Raw genomic sequence first — 20,953 nt, 5'->3', positions numbered from 1 at the left:
AATTCTGCATTTATATTTTTAATACATTGCTTTTATTCAGACACCAGTATTTATTCAATGGACAGAACCATGAGGTACCCACTGAAAGTGGAAAGAGTATAAAATGTTCAGATTAAGGCCAGAGTTTTATGCAACATACTTGAAGTGGTTTGGATTTTCCTTATATCTTTCAATGCAGTCTGTGTCAATTAAAGATTCTTTTGCTTCTTCAGATCAGTAGGCTCTAGTTTCTGCACTAAGTTCCTTCCCTCTGTTGCATAGAACTTCCTTGTTTCTTCTAGGAATTTATTCTCAAAAGATTCTTGGTAAATTTCCAAATCAGAAGGCATATTTAAAAGTCTTTGAATCAAACATTGATCAGCCACTTCACCATTTCTTTCTTTTTCTGTCAACAGAAGAGTCCCATCTATAGTCTTGCTCTGAATGTTCTGATCACAAATTATGTGTGATTTAAATAATTCAAGCCCCATGTCCCAAATGGAAGATAGCACTGGAATCCAAAAAACGTAAGCTCTATCTAGGAACAGAAAAATGTTACTAATCATGATCTTTTGTTACCATGGTGAAAGAAGGGGTGCACCCTTCCTGGAAGTACTGCACTACCAGGCTGATGCTGCAGGGGAAGGAGCAAGCTCCTACTCCAATTTCCTGCTGCAAAAACCCATTTAATATATTGTTCTCAGATAGAGGATGTATCAGATATTAAACTGATAAGAACAGATACTACACTTGATCTTAGCCAAAAGGCGGACAAGCAATTAGGCCAATTCTTAAGATTCATTATTTTCTGCTGAATTTTCATCCCCTCCAACAGTAACTTAAAAAAAAAAGACCTCTCCAGTGTTGTGTTGCCATTCTCTGAGTCAAACCTTCTGCGCTCTAAGCTCAGGACTGGTTTTACAAAGAAAACTGTCAAACCCCTTTTATTGATTGATGTGTAGGAGGAGATACATTCTTAATGGAAGGCATTAATTAGAGAGATCATGAGTTTGAGGGAAGGGGGATAGAGATAGCATAGGGTTGGAAATGAATAAAATGGTTTTAGAATCTTGGGGTAAGGGAAGAATATGGTACTACTCTGTGTTAGACGAAGATGGCTGCCATCAGTTCCCTCCCCCCCTGTGTTGCATACTTCTTGTCTTACCAAGAGGTGGAATAGAATTCTCTGCCTCTGGAGTCCAGACTGACCTTAATGCCTTGCGTGAACAACAAGTATGGAGGAAGTGACTCCAGGGACTTCTAAGGCCAAGTCTGCAGCTTCTGTCTACGCCCTTTGGGACATTCCTTCTTGAGACCCAGCCGCCATGCCATGAAAAGCCCTATGGAGACGCCACATGAAGGTGCTCTGGTCACTAACCACAGCTGACCTCCAGCTGACAGTGTCCACTCAGCCACTAAGTGCACCATCTTGGACGTCCAGTCTAGAAAAGCCTTTAGATAACTCTAGCCCTGGCCCCTGTCTATCTGATTTACAACCCCATGAGAGATCTGCCCAGCTGATCCAGTCAACAGATCCATGAGAGACAATAATAAATTGTTCACCACAAATTTTGGAGTGTTTGTTAACCAGCAAGTTAACCAGAACAATAACACTTTTGTCCCTAAAGCTTTGCCTCTGGGAAGGTGCTAGAGAAGAGGCTCTCCAGAAGAGGTGGGAGAAATCAAGCACAGTCTACCCACAGCACCCAAAGCAAAGACCTGGGAGAAAGGGACACAGAAATTGCAGTGCGCCCAAGGACCTTGCCCAGCAGCTGACATAGGACATGCAGCTGGCCTTAAATGCTTTGAAGCACTAGGAAAAAACCTGCATTTTTCTCTCCTTTTTACGACAAGAATGCTTTTCCTCATGAAACAGATCTAAAGGATTCATCGTGATAGGAAGCAACACCCTGCCCCCTCCCCAACTCGAATCCACAGGCCACTCTGGCTGGCAGGCTAGCCTGCCTGGGGCCTCAGCCCAGGGCTCTGTGTCTGAAGAAGGAGATGGTGCAGGACCCACCCACCCACTTCTAATTGTCTTTTCTGAAAGAACAAAGAAGAGATGGACATTCCTCGAGAAAACCCACTATGAAAAATTCACGTTTGATAGTAAGTAAATCGACGTTATTCATACAAGCACACTTTAAATATAATTTGATATTAAAAAAATAACCAAGCTAGCGTTACTTCAGGCCATATTATTTACTCTGTGAAGTGAGAAGAACAGATGTTTATAACAAGGGAATCTAGCAGAATGTACCTCAGTTTAAAGACAAAGGGAGCCCTTGATTGATTTCTCACAGGCGGAGACATTTTTCTACCTTCTGAAGCTAAAAACAAACAACCAAAGAGGTGAACAAATGCAGGCTTTCGACAGTCAATTCACTTCACCAAGTACTTTTTAAAGAACGCATGTGTGCCTGGTGGAATATGCCAAAGATTTGCAAATTAGTGCAGGCTAGGGAAAAAGCCATCTTCAAAAATATAACAGGATGATACTAATTTTGCCATTTTAAAAGGCTGTAAGATGAGACAGATTCTTCAGTTCTTTGTTCCACACCATTTCTAGAATAATAGACTGATAGTCTTAGGTCTCAGGAATGGAAAATGAATTTTGCTAAATTGTCTGGGAAGAAATGTCTAGATCTGGAAAGACCTTTACATGGTAAGTTAAACTTCTGCCTCAGGCAAATTTGTTCTCAGGGTAAATCAAAATCAAACCTAAACAATCAAAATGAACAAACCAGGGGAAAAAAAGAACCCCAGCCCCTCCCCCAAACAAAAATCCAACAAAAACAAAAGGAAAGTGAAGAAAAATTTAAAAATAAAAGGCTTTGTGGAAGGAAACTACAGATAGAGTAGAGGGGAAAATGGGAGTCCAATTAGATTGATTCCATTCAATTCAACCCCTCCCAACCCAGTCCAACCCAACCCAACACCCAACCCAGTCCAGTCTGACCTAATCCAATCCATTCCAACCCAACCCAGCCCAGTCCAATCCAATAAATATTTATTGAGTGCCTACTGTGCGTTGGCAGAGTGTTACATTCTGCAGATTTAGATTTGAGTCAGTTTCTGCTCCTGGGAACCTATATTTGCAACATCTACAGAGGGCCATTCATACATAAAAAATGGCTCCGGCTAGCCCACGGGTTCCTGGCTCTCTGGGAAAGCCCTGTCCGTATGGCCCCATCTTTGCGCTGCCGGGTTTAGCACAGGGCCTTCTTGCCTCTGCATGGAAGGGGTACCACTGCTCTGTTGGCATGTTTGTGGGGGTATGTGGTGGCTGGTCAGGTATAACCTATCTTTCCCAGCACATCTGCTAGAGCTTGAATTTCATTAAAATCCCTTTTTTCTCTCCCCACTGTCAGTTTAGCACAAATAATACTTATTAAAGTCCTTTGCCCACTATCGAAATAAAATATAGCCAGAGAGCTAAAGCACAGCTGGTCCATTGAGAGCTGACTGAAGCTGGGTAAGACTAATAATTCAAAACAGATGAACAGGACAGCAAATACTATGGGCCAGTATCCCAGGCTGACCCGACCTTTGGAACTTGCTGAAAGTTATCCTTGAAATTCCCCAGAACTCCTTGAATAACTTCTGTAAAAGGCTTATTTATCACAAAGTTATAAATAATATGTGCTAGGTATTTGCCCCATCTATTGAGAAAATGAATTAGGCTAGAAGACATGAGCTCAGTGGCTGAGCTGGGGGTGGGGGTGGAGTGGCCAGGTTTGTGCGGTGACTGTTCACAGTTCTGGGCAGAAACAGGAGAGAGGCTTCAGCTTTCCATCTTCCATATGTGGAGGGGGCTGGGAGGCAAAGATAGAGCTCTCAAGGAATTTGGTTCAATACAGCAGATTTTAATTTCATTGCTTCTACACAGAGGTGGCTGTAGATGGCTGTCAAGAGACATAGCTCTGGTAAATAATTCAAGTGATACTTTTACAATCACCAAATTGTTTCTGGGCAAGAATCCCAAATTTCTGCCCAAAGAGCTATAGATGTTCTGGGACTGCCTTCTGTGAAAGCTGGGGGCTTGATGCATGCATTCATTCATTCAACAGATCTGTCCAAAGGCATAGTCCCTAGGTCTTTGGGGAATATAAAGATATAAAGGACTAAGTTACATCTTTCAAGGAATCAGCAGCAGGGAGAAAGGAAAATACACGAACACAATGTGGAAAGTGATAAGCATCTCAGGGCAGGGATGAAGGTAGAGCTACAGGTACTCAGAGGAGTGTGAGATGACTTCCCGCTCATAGGGCGTGGGGTGGCAGGAGGGGCAGGGTGGGACATGAGAGGATTTCTGGAGGAGGCCCCACTGGGCAGGCTCTGAAAGTGGGCAGGATTTGGCAGGGAAGAGGTGAATTCTTCCAGGCTGAAGGGAGTGTGAGACATATACAGAGACACATACAAGGTTTGGCCCCAAACAGGCTATGAATTTTAAAAGGTGGTGGTAGTGATTAAGGAACTAGGGCCAGAAGACTCTAACAATAGCCCTTAACAGCTGTGAGGAAGATGCTCAGGATTGAAGAGGAAGGGTTGATACACAGGTATTACGGGAGGTATGTAGTTCACAACTAATTGTGTGGGCCTTGGGGGAGGGGAAGGAAGCTGGATTCTCAAGCAATAATGTTAAGATCATTTCCTCTCTTGAGCATGTGCTGCCATTGAAGACAAACCTCACCCTTCAAGCTGTCTGCTGGGAATTGGGGAAGAGTTGAGACATTAGCAAGACACACCTGCTTGGGGGAGCACATCACAAAGGACAGCGTCTTATGCTGATGACAAATGGGGAGAAGGAAAGGTTCTAGGGTGTTTGCAGGTGAAGGAGAAATAGCTAGTGGGGGGAGAGGATGAAGATAGGGAGGGGGATGACACTCATAGTTGAGGTGTAAGAAAAGGAGGGATACCTGAGCCTGTGGGGGGAGAAATAAGATACGGTAAATGGATGCCCAGAAAGACTTAGAGAAGGAAATGGAGGGAGCTCGGTCCTCACTCTGGTGATGTCAGTGAGCAGAAAGGGCGACTTGGAGATCTTGGGTGTAGTGGGTGCTACGCACAGGTTGGTAGGGAACCGGGGGTCAAAACCTCCTGCATAATGTTTTGCCTCTGCTTTTATTCTGTACCAAGGACCAGCTGGGGGCTGTGCCTCTTCCATTTGTTCCTTGGAGAACGGAGCTCGGAATTAGGTAATTGAATTGTTTGGTTTCGCTAGGGAAGCTGGGGTTGGTGACAGCATGATGGCTGATAGATTGGGGAAGGCAGGTTGTGCATGGCCGGGGAGCTCTGCCTTGGGGATGCTCTGAAGATCCTCCCTTGCTTTTCTGTTGTTTTTTTTTAGTGGCTTCCGTGTGTTGACTACCAGGATCCTTTCTGCATGGCATAGGATTTGCAGTTGCAATGATGACAGCACTCAGGTGCTTATCATAGATTTCATCCTTGTCCTAGAGCATTAGAGTTACCAGGTAGCTTGGAGGTCATGCTGGCCAGGCGCCCCCAACCTGTCAATCCAGCAAACCAGATCTGGACTTAATCTCCCAGCAGCTCCCACCCTGAGAAGCCCTCCAGCTTAAGGAGGGAAGGGAACACGGTGGTGTACCTTGAATAGTGTATCCCCTCTCCAGTGCAGATAGTGATGTGGGCTTCAGAGAAGCAAGGACATGTGCCTCACAATAGGTCCAGGAACCACTCATTTAGAACACCCTCCACCTGACAACATCATGAGTATAGGGCCCAGTGCCTGGCACGGAACAGATACCCAATAAATATTTGTTGAAATAAACAAGTGAGGAAATTAATGAATTATGTTATGATTAGAGAAAGAAAAAGATTGGAGGAGTTAGGGTTTTTGGTTTTTAGTTTCCTCTCACTGCATCTATATGCCTTTTCTTTCTTAACATCATGTTCTTTAATAACATTGTACCTTAAAGATCTGTATGTCTTTCTCGTGCTTCCTCTCAAATTTCCTGTATTTCTCCCCAGGCCCGAGGACCTCAATATTCTTTAGGCACTTTGAGTGTTAGACCTGCATTCACTGTCTCCCTCACTCCTTGTTCATTCACTCCTTCTTTTCTTTCTTTCATTGTGTAGTTTATTCACTTGCACATCCATTAAAATTTTTATTGACCACTGATTAAAGAAGAGATATTCTTGATGTCCTTGTAAAAGGAATATAGTAGCTAAAGAAGCCTGCTTGGTAGTTCATTGAACCCTTGCCGTAGACTGCAGAAATGGCCACAAATTCATCCCTCCTCGGATTGACACCTGCTTCCTTCCTGTCTACCTCTGACTGCCCTCCCACTCAGTGCCTGGGCCTTATCACATGACTTGCTTTGGCTGCTGTGAAACAAGCAGAGGCTGAAATCACGTGTGTGGTGGGACTTGTTCCCTGTTTTGGAAACCTGGAACTGTCAACCTGAGCTGGCTTCTGCTGATGGGAGACACGTGGCCCAGGTGCCTCTGTCATCCCAGCCAATAGCCTGCCAACACCCAGATGTGTGAGTGACGGACCCCATGAAGCCTCAGAGCTGCTTGTTTTATGGCGATAGCTAACTGATATGACACCGTTCCTCATTATCCTTGGAGAGCCATGATAAAGGAGGGGCTAATGTATTTCTAACCAAAAATTTATTCTTGTGCCAAGAGTTGCCATACTTACAGCTCCAGATAATTTCATAGGGGCCAGTTACAAATCTTTTTGTTTTTTGTTTTTTTAAATCATGTTCACACTCTCCTGAAAGCCACTTGCTCTTTTAAAAACCTCTGGGCATGAAATCAACAATCAGTATTTATTGGATTCCCAGTCATAGATAAGAAGACACAAGGTGTGAGAAGTCGTCACTAGGTTCCCAGGTTTGATGGGAGTAGACACACCAGAGGCAGAGATGAGTATTTAAGGGTGCACAGGAGCCCTCTGCTTCAACCAAGGAACCCTGCACACTGTACTCTGTTCTGGGCAGCTCAGGGTGCCCCGACCGTACCCTGTGCAGCAGGATCCTTCGTCCTTGAGAGGCCAGAGGTGCCTATCCTGCTATGGGGCCACAAGGGGCAACATCTCTGTGTGACCACTCAGGATTCTTCCCTGGGCAAGGGCAGGATCTCAGTCTCTAGGCACAAAGGTCCAGCTGAGGAGTCATGCTTTGTTGTACTGAGGGGCTCTTTCCAGAGGGCCAGGCCGGAGCCTGCGTGTGGAGTGCTCTGTGCTCCGTGGGCTCTGCACTGGGGCAGGTGAGGCTTGCAGGGCAGGAGAGGACCAGCTCTGTACTGGTTGCCACACAGGATGTGAAGGAGAAGCAGTAGCAATACAGAGATAAATTGTATGGGCGAGGATCATGGTAATGCAATGGTAGTAGTAGCCACGCTGGACTCAGGGGGCTGCCCAGCACAGCTGGCAGAAGGGATGGAACTCACCGCACCTCACAGCTGGGTTTGCATGCATCCTGTTGTGGGCCGGCCCTTGTCAGGAAAAGGTAGAATTTACATTCACACCCCTTTCTCTGGGCCCTCCCACCTCCACATTCAGGCTCCTTAGTCTCCCTGACAGCCCTTGAACACCCAATGCCCCCTCCCCAAATCAAAGTGTCCCCATCCTCTGCTGTAATTCTTGTGGGCTCTGTTCTCTACTAACAGACAGTTTAGCCCTGATAGAAGTAGCCCCCCGAATCTGTCCCTTAGCGCATATATCCCCATCCCAGATAACAGGGGCAGACAGTTTGCAGGGCTCCTGGAGAAGGCCCAGAGGCCTCGAGGCTCAGGCTGGAACTCAGCTTGTACCTGGGGCTCACAGAGGAAACCCTCAAACAGATGGGGTCTCATTGCCTTTCAAACGGTCATGGACGTGGCAATTCTGGCTTCCTCTGTGTGTCTGATGCTGACTTCTGGGAGCAGACAGTCTGACTTGGGCAAAGTCAGGGGCTCTGGAGGCCTCTTAGAAGCTCTGTGACTTAACAGTTTTATGGAGTGTCTCGACTTCAGTATTTCTCATCTGGTAAAATGGAAAAATGATACCTATGGTGCAAACTTGCTGTGAGAATCTGAAAGAATATGTGGAAAGTGCATCCTGCTGTGGGTCTGCCACGGCAGCGTTGGGATGAGGGCACCTCTTGACAGAAGCCTGGGGTGTGAAGACGGGGAGCACCCCACGGGGCGAGCCTGTAGACCTGGCTCTGGGGCCAGACCCATGGGCTTGGGTGCTGGCTCTACTGCATGCTAGACATGACTGAGGAAAGTGCTTTTCTGGGCCTCAGTCTCCTTATCTGTAGGGACAGCATTGGTCCCTACGTTGCAGGGACTAAATGCAGCATCTCAGGCATGTGATGGAGCTGGCGTGGTGCCCAGCTGAAAAGATGGCCAGAGAGACAGGCCATGCGCTGAAGACATTTTGGGCTTTATTTGTCTCCATCCTTCCCAAGCTATTTTGGAGCTGCTGTCTCGGCTGCAAGCCCTGTGGAGCAAAGCCGTAGGGCCTGAGTTGTCCAGTGATGGCAGGTGCCTGCCCCGTATCCTTCAGCTCCAGAGGACAATGTCTGGGTGGTCTCAGAGGCTGAGGGGCCAAAGATCTCTCCTGAGGAACAGAGCGACCGCCCGAGGCCTAGGGGGCTGCACTGAGGCCTCTCCAGGAGTGACTGCCAGGGATGGGGAGAGGGCTGGAAAGCTGGAGGAAGGCAAGGGGGCCGAATGTTCATTTAGCACCTGCACCGTCTCCATGTATTGTCCCAGCCACCCAGCCAGGGTGTGTCATTACCGTCCCCGCTTTACAGATGAGGACCCTGCTCCCCTGCTGAGGTCCCACAGCGAGCTGGTGGTGGGAAAGACACGGGCACTTCTGCTCTGTCCTGTTGGGCAGTGGCCTGCAACACTGTGCACACGTCTTCAGTGACCAGGGAGGGGAAAACAGGCAGTGTGAACCCGGGGCTACCTGGGACCCTTTGGGGTATGGGTTCTGAATCAGATCAGTCACTCATATAGGCCTGGGACAGCCTGCATGGGAGGGCTGCTGTGCTCGCTGACTTGGGGGGAGTCAACAGTGCTGCCATTACTAAAGCTGACCCTGAAATTCTAGATGCTAACGCTCCCTTCTTTTTTCTTTTTTTCTGGAACTGTCCTTGACCACAATTTGAATGTCAGTTAGTTTTCTTGAACTGTTTCTCTTTTTCCTCCAGAAAAGGTAAAAGATCTAAAACCAAATCAAACCAAATAAAAATAAACAGCCCTAAAGCTTGGTGGATGTGAATCTCAGTGCACAGGGTCCTGGTTGACGGAAGCATCATTTCCGCATGCAGCTTTTCTTGCCGTGACTCCATGTTGGCTTTTGTGCATCTGTATGGCAGGGAGAATTTGTGCCTGCCGGTGACATCCAGCGCCTCCCTGGCTGATTGTTTGTGTCCCCCGCTGTGTGTGGTCGCTGTTAACTTCTGGGTGTCAGGGCCATGGAATGAAGGGCTGGCATACCGGTCTGTCCCCCAAGGGTTTCCTGTGGGGGCAGCAGCCCTTGAAGGGGAGTATTTCCTGGGGCAGGGCCAGCCCTTCTCCACCTTGGCGTATGTTTTCCTCATGTGTGATGAACGCCCTGAAGGGAGGCCTCAGGCAGGGGGTGAGGGGCAGGAGGAAGCCATGCAGAGAAGGGCTTTTCCCACCCCACCTTCAGTGAGCCAGGCCTCTGGTCACTAAGTAGGACACTGCGGACCCCCAGGACAAAGGGCTGTGTTCACACACTCCTTGTTTCTTCATTCAACCTTCCTTCCTTCACTCCCTCCCTCGCCTCTTCTGTGCACCTATCCACCGGTCCTTCCAGCCTTCGATGCCATTGTGCAAGAATTATTGGGGAAAGAGACAAGACTAGTTTGTAAGAGCCTCCAACTTAGGAAGATGGACGAGACAATCACCCCACATACAGCCAAGTAGAAAAACAGCAGAGCCGTGTACAGAGTACAAATTGCCGTGAGATTTCAGAGAGGAGATTTTGCTGATGTGGGTCAGGAAGGAGGAGGTCACTGAGTTGAACTTGAGGGGTAGGTGAGGGGGTTTCCAATGGTGGAGGGGATAGGATTAGCCTTTTAGGAGACAAAAATAACAACAGTAAATGTTGGAAGGCGAGAAGCTGGTGGAACAGGGAAAGGTGAGCTGTTGGGCTTGGCTGCAGAGTAGGCAGAGAAGCTGCAGGGAGAGTGCTGAGCCGAAGTGCACAGACCCCATGTCAGGCTTGGGTGCAGCAGGACGGATTCTTTATGGGTCTTCTCAGATGCCCAGTGGGTAAGTCTACACCCATCTCACTCTGGGACCTGTAGGCGTCCTTGCTGGGGCCCTTGCTGGTCAGGTTTGGCCAGCCAGCCTCCCTCTTCCCAGTTGGCTTCCTCCCCTTCCTGTCCCAGAATCTTTGGCAATGGCCAATCCGTGCCACACACAGGAAGGTGGGAATCTAGCCAAGGAACTTCCAGGCATGGCTAGCTGACTGATGATGGGCGGCCCATATGGAAGCAGACCATTGGCCAGAAGAACTTTTTAAAGTCTCTGGGATGCAGAGTTTGAGGCAATTAAACTTCATCAGTGACAAAGGCGGACATGGCTTAGTGGGTGTACGTGTCCCAGCTATGACCGTCCTTTTTAATGAGAGGTTGGCCTCCTTCTTAGGGTACTTTCAGGAGTGTTGAAATAATTGTCCACAAGAATCATTCCTCCATCTCCAGTGCCTCAAATGGGCACCAGTAAGCATTCTTTTGGTTTAAGGAATCAAGGCTCCCAGCTTGTAAGTCTGAGAAGGGTAACATGTTGAGAACTGTTGGGTCCCTAACCCCTGAAGAAATGGTTTCCTTAGGTTACCTAATCCAATGCTAACAGCTTCTGAGATCACCTAGAACTGAAGAAATATGGAGTACTTTTAGCAAACATTTAACAACACCTACTGCATGCAAAAGCTATGCTAGAGCTGGGGTTGGGGAGTAAAGATGAACACACCTCAGTCACTGCTATAGATATGCGAAGGGTCCTGCCATCCAGCAGAGAAGCAAGAGCATGGCTAACGTTTTGTAGGCGATGAGTGGTGTTTGACAGGCAGTGTTGTGTTTTGAAAATGCTTTAACACCCTTAAATGCACGAATTTACCCTTATAGGAGAGTTACTGGGATTGTTACCATTTTAGGCTGAGGAAACATGCTCAGAAACTTATGTAAACAGTGTTAAGAATCAAATGAAGGCGGGCTGGGGCCTGGGTGGGAGTTAGGGAGGGGCAGAATGGCATGCAGGCTCAGCTAGACTCCAGCTTCCGTTTTATAACTATGGGTGGAGAGGCCCTTCTGAAATACTACCTGGGTCGTGAGAACCAATCAGACCATGGGGCAGGAGAGCAAAGCAGGCAGGAGCCAGGGCAGCCCCTGGGCATGGGCTCAGCAGGGTGGCTAGCCACAGGAGGGACCAAGCCTTGCTTGTCTCAACAAACCCACGCTGGCATAGTGCTTGGTGCCTGGAAGGCCCTCAGTTCATGCTCTTCTTTTCTTATCAGCAAATTTGGGGAACAGGACCAAAAGATGTGAGTGTGGAGGTTTACTAAATTGTAGGGTTAACTCAATCAGACCAAGCCCACATCCCCTCCCAGGTGGGACCTGCCAGCTCCCCGATACAGGAGATGACCTGCCAAACTCCCACCCTTGGTGCCATGGTAAGTACTGAGGCAGCCCTGAAACTGATTGAAAATAAGTATCTCCCTGGTGGGTCCTGGGCAGATGTGTGAGTGTGCGTGAGTGCCCGTGAGTGTGCTGTGCATGGGTGCACACACTCAACCAAGCTCTTTCAGTCCCATGCAGACGTGGGGGCTCCTTTCCCTGGAAGGTCGCTGACAGGCCAGTCTCCCATTCAGAGGTCGGAGAAGAGACATTAATCTTCTTGACACAGCAGTGGTGGGGGAGGGTGCTGGGGGCCAGAATCCCTCAAGCTGGGGCACCCTTGTGAGCAGAGGGATCCTTGCCTTTTTTTAGCTGTGTGAATGAGCTGTAGCTCATAGGCCCAGGCATAAGAAAGTCAGGGGAGGGGGTCTTGAAGAAAATCAAGTAATATCATAAAAAGCAAAAGTCATCTCTCCTTTTTCTTCTTACCGCTTTCTCAGGAGTGGGATGAGGTGGAGGTGTCCCTGTGCCCGCAGAAGAACTCTGAAGTATCTTCCAAAAACAGACACCTTTGTTCTCAGCAGGAGGCAGTGGAGTGGGCAGGGTGAGGGGGGCTTGAGCTGCAGAAAGGGCGGGCCTGGGGAAGCCTCAGCTCATAAGCAGAACGTGACATATACAGTCGGCAGCTTCTACACACTTCTGGTGAGCTGGGGAGCCTTGCCTCTCCTCTCTGGGGTCCTCCCTTACCTGGGTGCCCTCCTGTGCTCAAGCTGGGGGCCTCACCTCTGCTCTGCGGGGTCCATCCTTACCTGGGTGCCCTCCTGTGCTCGAGCTGGGGGCCTCGCCTCTGCTCTGTGGGGTCACTCCTTACCTGGGTGCCCTCCTGTGCTCGAGCTGGGAGCCTCGCCTCTGCTCTGTGGGGTCCTCCCTTACCTGGGTGCCCTCCTGTGGTCAAGCTGGGGGCCTCACCTCTGCTCTGCGGGGTCCATCCTTACCTGGGTGCCCTCCTGTGCTCGAGCTGGGGGCCTCGCCTCTGCTCTGTGGGGTCCATCCTTACCTGGGTGCCCTCCTGTGCTCGAGCTGGGGGGCCTGCACCTCTGTTGTTTGGGGTCCTCCCTTACCTGGGTGCCCTCCTGTACTCTTCCTCTCTGTTAACCTGGGCTCTATCTGCAGCCATAGCACTAGCTGACCAAGAAGAACCAGGATCCAGAGGCTGGAGAGGCCCATAGGGGTCCTTCCTCCAGATTAGGTGTCACTGATCTGGAAAGAGAAAGGCTGGATTTGAAGGGAGCAAAGGGGAAGGTGGCCAGTGTCCAGATGCATCAGTTCCCGTGCCGTAGGATAAAGAGGCAAGTGGCTGTCGCACGCTGTGGCTGCTTCCCTCACTGTGTCATGAGCAGGCCACCTGCTTTCTGCCCCTTGCCCTAACCCCACCCTTCCCCGAGCTGGAGCACCCAGCCGCCTCTTCTCCGGCTAGCCCTGATGTAACCCAGCGTAGGTTCTGCCTGCTTCCTGCAGACTCCAGCCAAGTCCAGCCAAGCATCAGTCCCCCATCATGCCTTGACTGTTTCCTGTGTGACAGCCCTGGCCTCTAAGGGCTTTCCCCTCTTGTTGGGGAGTTGGAACTGTGCTTTACCTGCCATCAGGTCCCAAGGGAAATGTCACTTCTTCTGAGAGGCCTTCCCTGATCTAAGCCTTCCAGATATAATCACCTTGTTTGATTTTTTTTCCTTAGCACTTCACACTTTGTTACCATCTTCTTGTGTGTGTGCTTTTCTCGCCTCCTGCCTCTAGAAAGTAGGGCAAGAAAGCAAATTGCCTGCCTGTTCACTACAGTGGCCCCAGTGCGTAGGACAGTGCCTGGCACATTGTAGACCCTCAAAAAATGTGATTTGAATAAATGACTGACTGAATCCTCTTTCTCCCCAGTGTGGTAACCAAAGCACATTTGCTAATGGGGATTGAACAAATGGCTCACAGGGAAAGCAAACGGCACAGTGAGAGAGGGAAGAGGGAACTGTTAGGAGAGGGCTTGCAGCAGACCCAGGACTAGGGCTTGGGCCTCTTCACCCCACCCGTTGGTGACTCTGGGCAGACCTACCAGCCTCCCTGGGGCCCTTCCTCCTGTGATTCTAGGGCTCCGGAGGTGAGAGCACTTGAGATGCCTGGGCTGGCCAGCGGACCTGCCTGGGCAGCCTGTGCCCTGCATGCAGGGGAGCTTGGATGCACCTGGAGGCTACAAGGCTGTTCATGGAGCCACTGGAGCAGGCTTCATTAGTGAGGGGAGGGAGGAGGAACAAAGGGCAACCTTCCCAGTTATTAATAAGGCAGCAACCCCATCCATCTTAATGAGTCAGGGCAGAAAAAACCACGCTAGGCAGCCAAGGACACAATGGGACACAATGGAGACTTTGCTTTCTTTGTACAAAGGAGGAAAGAAAGACAGACAGAGAGGAAAAAGCCATGCAGATTGGAAAGCCGTTCCAAACAGCCACCTCCACGCACCTCGTAGATGTCACTCTGCAGCCACAGTGGTTTGGAATACACAGAGGGTTTGATGGTGGTCCTTTGCTGGGCCCTGCAGTGGGATGGGGCAAGCAGGGGGCAGAGTGACCCCCATCCTAGAGAGAGCCTTTGATTTCTGGGCACAGTGTGGCTCAGTGTGGCTGATGATCTCTGGCTGAGTGACACAGGACCTGCTAGGTTAAATGGGAGCTGAAAAGCTTCGTTAACCTTTTCGGTCATAGCTCCCATCCTTCATCCCACCCCACTCCTGCCAACACCTGTCAAAGATTTCCTGGGCCCCGCATCTCAGTTCTACTCACCAGCGCTGTGTGGCTCTGGGGAAATCACTGAACATCTCACCCTCTGATTTTCAGAACTAATTTACCTCCTAGACTTGCTGAGATTATGCTGTGCTTCTATCTGTATAAATGACCATCAAAGTGACTGACACAAAGGAGGCCTTCAGCAGCGCCCAGCAGACTCAGAATGGGAATCTTTTTCCAGCTGGTGGACAGGCTAGCGAGGTGTCCTCCAGGAGGCTGGGAATATCCGGGAGCAGGTCCCCCTGTTTACTCTGATTGTCTCCAGTTTAGCACAGGGGCCCACACAGAACAGCTGAGTGAATGACTCAAAGGCTGGAACTATAATCACTTTATCAAGATAAGGTGCTGACCAAGGGTCAGTTGCACCTTGCCAGGTGGAGAGTTGTGCTTCCTTCTGCAGAACGTTCCCTCTGTGTGGAGGCCCCACCAGCCCTGTGTTTCCTGCCCTCCTGCAGAGCAGGCCTCCCCCTCCCACCCTCACACGCTGCAAGGTCCAGCAGGAGCACCAGCCATGCCAGGCCACTTCTGGTTAGTAATCTCCACCTGTGTAGGAGCTGTGGGGGCTGTGGGTGGCAGAGGAGCTGTGGGGATCCTGGTTCCGGGGGTCCCAGGTCTGTACCCTAGCACAGGGCCTGGAGGCAGGACAGGGAGGGTTCTGGGGAGAAGAGGCTCACACTCCCATACTGATGCCCTGCAGAGGAGCTGTGGCTGGGTCCCAGTTAGATCAGGATCCCTGCCCGCGATTGCTGTGCGCTGCCAGGAGCCTCATCAGCTTGGCGGGAAACCCCAGCGAGCCTTGCTGGGTCCGGCCGCACGCCCAGACACTGCCCAATGCCCACAGCACCTCCTTCTCTCACTGGGTCACACAGAGCTTGTCCGGCATTTCCTCAGAACAAACACCCCCAGGCCTCAGCAGGAAACCCAAGTACCCTCTGTGGCACTCAAGGAAGTGTTTCCACCACCCTCCTGCCCTAGGACACGGTTCAGTCCAAACGGGAAAGGTGTGTTTTGTGTGGCAAGTTGTTACAGGATGAATTCCTGCAGCCTGGAAAGAGTGGCTGCCAGGTGCTCTCCCGGTACAGCAGGTATAGGGCCTTCCAGGTCTCCCCTCCTGGCATAGCCATTTATGGGTGGAGAACCTCAGGCTGGGCTGCTCCATGCCCAGTGTGGCCAGGAAGGTGGAGGGGCCTGGGGTGGGTGTGCTGGGAGGGAGTTCAGAGGCCTGGCATCTGCCTGCTGTGTGACCTCAAGCTGGAGATGAACCTTTCTGAGCCTGTTTCAAACCCTGCTCTGCTCCGTGTTCAGAGTCAGAGCTGGTGAAAGCAGCTTAGAAATCTTTCTTTTGTGAGGATGTGTGGTGCAATGAGCAGGCACCCAGACTGTGCCGGGATGTCCTGGGACGGCAGGAGGCCTCAAAGCAGACTGGGGTGGAAAGAGGTGATGCGGAGCAGCTGGGGTGGGGACCCACATCAAGGGCAGGACTTTGCACGTAGTAGGAGCTCATTAAGTATTTGTTGATTGATTGTTGGCCCAAGAGTTCTCTCTCCATACTTCACTTCTGTGTGGTCTGGACAGAGGCAGAAGATAACTCCCTATGCATCCTGACCTGGACAATGGGGGCAATTATCCAGAAAATGTGAGCCATGGCCCACCTCCCTCCCACATCGAGTCTTTTGCAATAATTACCTAACAGTTCACATGAAGCAGGATTTTTAAGAACTTATGTAATTGAGGCTAATATTAGAGATTCACATTGTTCTTTCTGGCTAAGAAAAACCTTTCTGCTATTTACCATCTTTTTTTCTTTAAAATTTATATATATACATGTATCTTTTTTCTCAAAAGTAGTATATGGTCATTGTGGGAATTTTAAAACATGAAGAAAAGCAAAAGGAAGACCATTTAAGTTATTTATGATTCCAACAAGCAGAAAAAGTTAACATTTCAGCATAGCTGTTTCCAGGATTTTCAACTACTGATTTCTTTCTTCCTCTCCTTCCCTTCCTCCCATCTTCTTTCTAGTCATTCTGCAAATTTTGAGTCATTATATGTATATATGTATTTATCCTATAAATACATAAATATTTGTATCCTATGTTCTGCATATGACATTCATTCATTCATTCAGCCTTTATTTATTGAGTGCTTACTAAATAAATACCAGGGCATAGCTGGGAACAAAACTGGTACAAATCTCTGCCCTTGGGAAGCTTGCATTTTGACGGTGGTGGTTGGGTGAAGATAGACAATAAAATAAACCAGCATGTTAGAAGCTCCTAAGTAGGTAGGAAGATAGAGCAGGAAAAGGGGTTCAGGTGTGGCAGAGGGGGCTGGGTGCAACTGTAAATGTGAAACACCTCTCCCCTCTCTGAGCAGGGGAGGTCTGAGTCTGAATGAGCAGGGCAATAGTCTCCTAAAATGCTCCACCTTCAATATCCAGGCTTTGGGTGCTTGGCCATGACTATCTCAGGTGCACACAAAAAGTCTAGGCAAACTTTTTGTATCAGTCATATTGGTAATGCAGTCGCCAAGAAGAAAAATGCAAAGGAAAGTGCTAAAAGCTTCTGACCCAGTCCTGAGTTTTTCCTTTATGATGATGACAGAATGTCCAGAGCAGCAAAGAGAATGTGTTGGGGGGAAGGCAGTGCTGGTTCGGGGGACACTGCAAGCACCTGCTCATCCCAGCTTTGCCAATGTGGTGGCTCATGTCTTCCCGCTTTGACATACATGTTAGAGGAAAAAGCAAACCACATCAGTTTGTGGTGCTGGCTTTGGTTATTCCATCCTGATCTTTGCCAAAGTTCACAGTTTCCATGAATCTCTGCATTGGCTTTTCAGTTTCTTGAGTCCTGTGTTTTCAGAGTTCCTAATGGAGTATGTAGTGGTCAAGGCAGTGTGGTCAGTTTTCTCTTACATGAAATTTGAAAGTTTGAAGGGGTCTAGAGCTTACCTGGCCCAACTTCCCCATAAATTAAGGACCCAAGGCGCAGAGAGGTGAGGAGATGGCAAATGTCGCTTGGACTCCTGGGCCTGGGAAACTAGACTCTTAACCTAGGGCCCTGTCCACGACTGTGTGTCCCACCTAGGTTGGTGTTATCCACAGCACCATTGCCTTCCAGCAGACGAGCTGGTTTCTCCTACGTAAAACTCCAGCTGTTCTGGAGTCAGCCACTGGACCAGGTCCCTCAAATTAAAAATGAAATCTCTCTTGCCTCTTTCCGGGGGCAGTTTCTTGGCGTGCTCTGGACTCTGCCCAGGGATGGGCCCGAGTGGCCAGTGTGGCCTCCAGGCTCTTTTCTGGGCATTGGGGTGCTTTGAGGATGTCGCCTGGCCCTGGTGGCCCAGCGCCTATTAGCCAACCCCTGGGAAGCCCTGAATATGGACTTTGTCTGGCAGGCTCCACTTTGCTCCAAAAGGACTAAAGACAGTCATTTGGCAAAAATCAGCTCAGTTGCCACCATTGTTCTTAAAGAGGCAGCCTGAATGAGCTGGGGACTAATGTATTCTATTATGCCCGGGCTGCATTCCACAGCCACCCCCGCACCCAAGGGTCCCCCTGCAGCCCCATCAGGCCCCAGAGGGGAGCTGCCCAGCCTGCTGATGGGCCCATGGGTGTCTCAGCTCCCAGGAAGAGCTGTGGGGAAGGCATGCCATCTGGAACCACTGTGGTGGGAAGAAAGGGCACTGAGAGTGGCCGAGAGCCCAGTAAGGGAGCCAGCAGTGGAAATGAAAGATGGTCTTAGCTGTAGAGAGGAGCAGGGAGTGGCGGGGAGCTTCAAGAGCCTGGGCACAGTGCCCCTGCCCCACCCTGACTCCCTCCCTCGCCTCTGCTCTGCGGGGTGGTCACGGTCCTGCAGCACGTGGCTGTGGCACCTTCCCCTCTGCAGCCTGCTGCCCAGCAGGAGCAGGCCTCTGGAGAAACAAGAGGGCTCGCGGGACTCGTTGTCAGCAGTCTGCAGAGTTCTTGTTCCAGGGTCAGTTGCACCCAAACTGAGAGAAATATGATGTGTGAGACTTACGGGGAGAGGGGTCTGGAGACAGAGAGCCGGGGCCTCCCCATATGTCATATGTGCCCTTTCAAGCACTGATGGGGGGCTTGTGGAGGCTCTGGGACATTCGCTCTGCATCCTTGTGTTTGCCAAAGCTAAGCCTCCATCCAGGGCTCCCTTCACCTCAGGGGGCTGGAGGAGACCTCACCGGAGTAGAAAGGAGGGAAGGCCAGGTGCCCCAGCAACAAGGCAAAGACTTGGAAGTGTGGCTTTCCTGGCCCCAGGGCTGGGTGAGCTCATTCTCAGAGCCCTCTCTCTTTTAGAACCTTGGCACTGCCTGGCTTTACCTCCCAGCCACCCTCTCTAATCTGTTACAAGTGTACTTGTTCACATAGCCAATGACCCAACCTCGGGGAGGATGCCGGGAGGCTGGGAGCAGACGTGTTTAGGATAGTTTGGGTGGGTTGAGGGCGTGGACAAAATTCTGGGGAGAGACAGAATCGTCCCTAACCTGACAGAGTTATAAACTAAGGGATTTGGGGGTGTGGAGTGCCACGCCACAGCAGGGAGGGGTGGATCCTGGAGGGCTTGTTGGAGGCGGGGGTCTGTGCTCCTAGCATGTCTATCAGTGCCTCTCAGGTGCTGGATGCGTGTGGGCAGATGTCCTGCCTGTGACCCCAGCCCTTTCCTCTGGACAGGCTGTCCCTTGGTCATTTCTGATGGGTCTCTTTCCTCCCCACCCCTACACTTTTAGGGCTTTGGGCAGATATCTTAGATGTCCTCTTTTTCCCACAGGTCCTGGCCCAGGCCAAGGTTACAGCAAGAGAAAAGAAAGGATGGAATTCAATTCTAATCTGAAATCCCCCTGAATTGTGAGGAGGCAGTTTCCTTGGAGTGGAGATGCAAATGCAACCAAAACTCTGGGAATGTGGGTGAGGTAAAATCATGTAGGATTTAGAGCGTTTTATCCTCCAGAAAGAGTATTTTATTCTCCTGTCAAGGCATCAATGACAATGGCAACAAAAGGAAACACAAGTGATGGTGTTTAGAATTATGTGGCAATTTAGGAAGCAGCCGGTTATATATTTATGGACTGAACTGGCTGGAAAACTCCTCACACCCGAGGAGTTAATGCAGACCTTGCAAAGTGCTCCCAGGCTCAGTGGCTCTACTTGGGAAGTTGTTATTTATGAGCTTTGTGCTGTACATCAAGCGATTTGGTGGTCTAGACTGCAGTTAAAAATAACAAAAGAACAGAAGGGTTTGTTTGATGGACAAATTGTGCTTTTCTGGGGGTTGGGGGCTATGGCTCTCTTGTAACACTGGAAGTGTTAGAAGAATTGATAAAAGTCGGCATTTGTAGGGTGACGGGTACTAAGAATGATAGAGCACGGAGCCGCAGGATTACAGATGCTCCCTATACACGGCTGCTTCTGTCCCAGCAGGTGCGGAAGGCACAGGGTGCGTGCGCCCCAGACTGCAGCTGTCAGCCTCCGAGGGGCTCAGGGGCAGCGGTCCTTGACTGCCTGCATTTCCTGGAACATCTCTGCAGAGCTGCTTCCTCAAGACAACAGTTGCCTGTCCCCATTTTTTTGCCTGATAACTTGATTTCATTTCACTGTCAAGGGGTTGTCTGAATGCTCTGGACTTTGGGTGGCTGAGGACCCTCAAGTAGTTCAGTTTCCTCCTCTGGAAAGCAGGGGTCCCTAAGGCCCTTCAGTGGGGTGTTGACCTGATGGATATGGAGCAATGCAAATGCGTGTGTGTGTGTGACAAACCCACTGACCCTTAACCAATGGGGGTTTGCAGCAGCAGGAATTGAAAAGGAGAGACAGACTTCCAGGCACATGGAAGAATCTCTTAGCATCATGCTTCTCATCCTTAAATCTGTTCAGGATTCACCCAGGAATCTTGTTAAAAATGCAAACTCTGATCGAACAGGTCTTTGGTGGGGCCCGAGACTTTTGCCTTCTGACAAGTTCCCAGAAGATATTGATGCTTCTTGTCTGGGGACCCCATTTGGAAGAGCAAAGTCCTTGGAGACAGTAAAAAACTGAATTTTCAGCCTCTGAGCTTCCTCCTGCTATGAGATTCTCTAACCTATAGACCCGTGTCAGTGTTATTTCTAGTGCATGAAAGAAAAAACCTGAATGGCTTCGTATTTCAACAACTGAAGAAGAGAGATAGGTCTCACCTAACAAGATTCCTGGGTGGGCCACTCAGGTCATTCCTATGATCCAGGTTCCTTCCAATTTTCTCTTCCTTCATCCTAGTGTGTGAGCATTTATCTTCATGCTTGTGGCCTCATGGTTACAAGATACCTGCTGTACTACTTGGCATCACATCTGAATTCTAGGCAGGAAGAGGGAGATGGGTCAAGGCGCATGTCTTCTGAGTCTGTTTCAAAATGTTTTCTAGGGTGTCCCACTTACCGTCCCGCACTTCTCACTGCTCAGAGCTGGGTCATAGGACCAATCTCACCCAGTGATCACATATGGACTGTGTACCTATCATGTGGCAGATACTGGGCTAAATACTGGAGGTACAAGGA

General features: G+C 49.7%; 1 long non-coding RNA gene and 1 other non-coding gene across 2 annotated transcripts; one reads left to right on the top strand and one right to left on the bottom strand.

The window, feature by feature from the left end:
• Positions 1 to 569: 569 nt before the first annotated feature.
• Positions 570 to 759, bottom strand: LOC118970570 (U2 spliceosomal RNA). The gene has a single exon (XR_005058625.1). It is a non-coding gene; the product is annotated as a U2 spliceosomal RNA (small nuclear RNA).
• Positions 760 to 14,817: 14,058 nt separating this feature from the next.
• On the top strand, positions 14,818 to 20,431 carry LOC140844769 (uncharacterized). The gene is made up of 3 exons (XR_012123259.1): positions 14,818 to 14,941; positions 19,198 to 19,339; positions 19,848 to 20,431. It is a non-coding gene; the product is annotated as an uncharacterized lncRNA (long non-coding RNA).
• The last annotated feature ends 522 nt before the right edge of the window (positions 20,432 to 20,953 follow it).

The sequence above is a fragment of the Manis javanica genome, chromosome 12 (assembly GCF_040802235.1).
Source record: "Manis javanica isolate MJ-LG chromosome 12, MJ_LKY, whole genome shotgun sequence".
Taxonomy (NCBI): Eukaryota; Metazoa; Chordata; class Mammalia; order Pholidota; family Manidae; genus Manis; species Manis javanica.
This window is presented reverse-complemented; position numbering and strand designations above follow the sequence as displayed.